Raw genomic sequence first — 5086 nt, forward strand, 5'->3', positions numbered from 1 at the left:
GCACTAGTATATTATAGTTAATAAAACATAAAATATGCAACAAAAGTAATTAGCTATAGAAAGGCACCAACATAATATGCACACTGCTTTTAAAATACAGTGTAGCTTTTCTCATGTAATTTAAGGCACTGAAATGTAATAGACATGCAAAATTACTTTTTACCACTAGAGGGCAGAAAATGTTCCATATTTTTAAGTCGCCAGTTTTACATTCTTCTACCAAAACAAGTCACCTCTACCAACCACAACAAAGTCTTTAGGATCTTCTTTTACTCTATACAATATATGCAGAATATTCAGGTATCAGCCTTCATTTTTTAATTTTTAAACGAATAATACACTGCACCTCAATTTAACAGCTTATAAAAAATAAAAGTATCTTTTTTTCTTTTGCATCATGATTATAGCTAAGAATTAAGGACCACTTATTAGCACAATCGATACATTCTGAAGGAAAGGCAGAGGACTTACAATACATCAGACCAGCATCTATTGAGTAAAAAACAAAATTCTTTTTATGTTAAAATACCTATGGCACAATGCAAAAGTGCTATACATTATAATAATGAAATAGTTACTGAATTCACAAAGCTATCAGATTGCTAAGTAAGCTATTTGTACTAGACGCTCTAAATTTCTATATGTACATACATTCTTTTACCACAAGCTAATAATTGATCTAATTGTGGCAAACATGGTTTTAGTTTCCTCTTAATATATCTTGATGATCTGAATAGCATTTTTTTTCTTCCTTCCCAAGGAAGCCACTTGCATTAAAAAGACGAAAGCATTACTTACTCTGATTGGAAACCACCACCTCTTCACTTTTTCACTCTCATTCATTAAAACACAACGTAGTAAATTAAGCTACTTGGATTTCAGTCTAAGTGGGTGACATTTTAACTACTGCCCCTTCAACCTCTTCTCCCAGTCAATCTTGGGACAGAGAGAGGGTAATGGTGGCAGGCTGATGGAGGAATGGAGCCAGCAGAGTGCTGAGGTTGTTCATCACTGACTTCAGTGACTTCTGATACATGAGCCTCTCACTTGCCAATCAGAACTGTGATGGCTTTTACCTTGCATGACTTTACCTGCAACGGTAAATCATTTCTGCAGTGTTGTTTCTGAATCTAGACAAATGTGCTTTCTCGATTCCTCAGGTCTCTATGGGCTGTTCACTCTAAGACTAATAAACCACACAGTGGTACAGACAAGCTGCTGTTGACACAGGAAAGGGGTGACCCTTCTTATGTACTACTAAGAGCTATGCATTTCTAAAAGCAAGGCTCTTAGACTTGTATCAGCCATGTGCAAGGAAAATTAATCATTCTGGTTTGTCAGGCACAGTTCTAATGACAGTTCTATGATGGTCTGCTGGGGCTGTCATAACAAAACTCTATACATGGAGAGGATTTAAAAAAAAAAAGAGGAATTCAGTTGGATGCCTGTGGCTCACGCCTGTAATCCCAGGAGGGCAAAGAAAGTCCTTGAGACTTATCTCCAATTAACCACCAGAAAACTGGAAGTGGCGCTGTGGCTCATGTGGTAGAGTGCTTGCGTTGAGTTAAAGAGCTCAGGGACAGCGCCCACACCCAGAGCTCAAGCCCCATGACTGACAAAAAGAAAAGAGAAAATTTTACTTTCTCACAATTCTAGAGACTGGAATCTGAGATCACAATGCCAGGGCAGAGAAGTTCTGGTGAAGGCTGTCTTCTTGGCTTATAGACAATTAATAAGTATAATATCACTGTGCATGTATGTTCACATGCCTTTTCCTTATTTCCTTATGTCTATCTTTGGTCCATATAGAGGAGGGACAGCTTTCCCTGTGGCTCTGTCTCTCTCTGTCTCTATCTCTCTCTTTTTCTCCCTCTCTCTGACACACATGCACACATACACGCACATACATAAACACACATACATACATACACACACGTGCATACACATGCACCTAGAAGAGAAAAAGCCATTGAACACTGGTATCAGTAATTTTTTTTTTTTTGGATATCACAACCAAACATCAGGTCATAGTACAAAAGCAAATTAAGTAGGACCACATCAAACTAAAAGGCCTCTGCATAGCCAGGGAAACAGCCAACAACTCACAAAATAAAACAGAAACCTACAGATTGTGGGGAAAGTATTTGCAAACTAGGTATCTGATAATGGGTTAATACCAAAAATATATATGAACTCATACAATTCAGGGCTGGGAAGGTGGCTCAGTGGTAGAGTGCTTGCCTTGCATGCATGAGGCCCTGGGTTCGATTCCTCAGCACCACATAAGCAGAAAAAAAAAGCCAGAAGTGGCACTGTGGCTCAAGTGGTAGAGTTCTAGCCTTGAGCTGAAGAGCTGAGGGACAGCGCCCAGGCCCAGAGTTCAGGCCCCACGACCGGACACACACACAAAAATCAGGTATATTGGCATCCTGTAAACCCAGCAACTTGGGAAAAGGTGATTGGGAGGGCCCAGATTTTTTTAAAGACTATTAAAAAATAATAACTAAAAGTATTAAAGGACTAAGATTGTGGCTCAAATGATAAAAGCACCTGCCTAGCAAGAGTGAGTCCCTGAATTCAAACTCCAGTACAATAAAAAAAAAGGAAAGGAGTGTTCGCTTCGGCGGCACATATACTAAAATTGGAACGATACAGAGAAGATTAGCATGGCCCCTGCGCAAGGATGACACGCAAATTTGTGAAGCGTTCCATATTTTTAGTATGTTCACAAAAAATAAAATTAAACTAAATTTTAAAAAAAGGAAAGAAAAAGAAAAAGTGACATTGACAAAGATGTATTGCACATTGAATTGATATGTTGAATAGAAACCCCCTTGTACAACTACTTAAAAAATTTAAAGAAGAAATTAAAACTAGAATTACCTTATAACCCAGAAGGCACACAACCAAAAGAACTGAAATCATCTCTTAAAGGATACCATTCTCAGTGGCCAAAACAGGTAAATAAAAACTTAAACTTCAGGGCTGGGAAGGTGGCTCAGTGGTAGAGTGCTTGCTTTGCATGTATGAGGCCCTGGGTTCGATTCCTCAGCACCACATAAGCAGAAAAAGCCAGAAGTGGCATTGTGGCTCAAGTGGTAGAGTGCTAGCCTTGAGCTGAAGAGCTGAGGGACAGTGCCCAGACCCAGAGTTCAAGCCCCACAACCAGAAAAAAAAAAATCTTAAACTTCCATCAACAGGTAAAGAAATGAGCTATATACATACAATGGAAGATTATTCAGTCCTAAAAACAGGGACACCTTATCACTGACTATAACATAGATAACACTGAAGTAAAGTATGCTAAATAAGCCACACAAAAAAAATTGCATGATCTCACTTATGTGTAGAATCTGAAAAGACAAATTCAAACATAGTCATGTGTTTCTTAACAAGATATACTCTGAAGATGCACTGTTGGGTGTCATTGTGTGATCATAGAGGGTATTTATACAAACTAAGAAGCTACATCACTAGGTGGTACAGTCTCATGGGACCACTGTATTTTATGTGATCCATGGGTGACCTAAATATTGTTACATAGCCCTAGAGAACAAGACAGTCGTGATCAGGGCCAAGAATAGGGAGGAAATGGGGAAACCTAGGTCATAAGACACAAAGTAGCAGACATGTACAATAATGTACAACATGAGGGCTTACTACAGTTTGCATGGGCCCCCCCAAATGTTCCTGTGTTAGAAACTTAATCTTGAAGTTCACAGGTTAATGATATCTGGGGATGGGACCTTTGTGTGGTAATTAGGATTCAATGAGGTCATGAGGGTGGGCCCAGGACAGCACACGTCTTATAACAAGACTTACATAAGTCTTATATAAGACTAAAGTCTTCATAAAGACTATTAGAAGACTATTTCCTCTTTTAAGAAGAGGAAGAGAGGCCTGAACCTAGTACCTTTACTCTGTCTCAACACACAGTGCCTTCCACCATGTTTGAATGCAGCAGGAAGGTCTCGTTGGATGCTTTGCTGATGCGGGTACCACACACTTGGACCTCCCCAGATTCCAAGCTAAACAAAGTACTTTTTCTTTTATTATGAATTACTAAGTTTATGGTCTTCCTGAATAGCAGCAGAAAATGGGCAAAGATAGCTACACAAGGCTTTTGCCTTAGTATTATTATTTTTAATAATACTAAATGTCTTTTGTAGCATACATTTAAAAGCAGACCTCCCACACACATACATAATTGTCATCCTTATATGTAGATATATAAACTGGAACTAAGACAGTAAGTTTCACAATTTTTAATGCATATTCTTGAATCACTAGAGACTCCCCAATACACTTAGGCAAGAAATCAGATCCAATTTTTTTTCATTTAAAAACTATTCTTATTTGCCAAAGAGCACTGACTCCTTCAAACACTTAATGGCTTTTCTAATAGAACTATGTTGAAGGTCTCTGTTAAGAGATTTAAAAGAAAGGCCGTAAGCAATCATCCGAGCTACACATTCTTCCTGCATAGTTTAAGTGAGGACCAAGGTCTCATCAGGATTTGGAGTAGTTGTTCTTTTCATTCCCAAGTTTCCCCTTTCCTATTTGAAGGACTACTACAGCTTCCCAATACCAACATGTACCTCTCCCCGTCCCGTTCATTCCTGGAGGGGTACAGGGTGGTGCTGGCTTCTGCCATGACAGCCTGGAGAGCCTACAGGTGCAGAAGGATGGTTCGCGTTAGTTTCCTTGGGGTTGGAGAACAGCCTGGGGGGATCGGGGTAGGCAGAGGTGGGGCATCCACAGGCCCGGGCCCCCCTGTGCATTCGCCTACCCCTACCCCCTACCGGGGATGGAGGGGGGGGGGGGGGGGCCTCTGGAGAGGGGATGGCCTCAGGTGTGCGTCTGCGGCATGCCGCTGACACCACTCCTGAGTTCGCCAGGGCCAACCTGGCCTGGTGCCCCGGGACTTCGTCCATATCTGAGGAGCCGCCCCACCCCTCGGACCCCTCGGACCCCTCAAGCCCTCAATCGTGGAAGGGGAAGAGAGTTCGTCACAGCGTCCGCCAGAGGGCGCGCGAGGGCGGCTCCGTGGCGCGGCCGAAGGCGGGCCCGGGGCCCGGAGCGGGGG

This window comes from Dipodomys ordii, unplaced genomic scaffold, assembly GCF_000151885.1.
Source record: "Dipodomys ordii isolate 6190 unplaced genomic scaffold, Dord_2.0 Scaffold76, whole genome shotgun sequence".
Taxonomy (NCBI): domain Eukaryota; kingdom Metazoa; phylum Chordata; class Mammalia; order Rodentia; family Heteromyidae; genus Dipodomys; species Dipodomys ordii.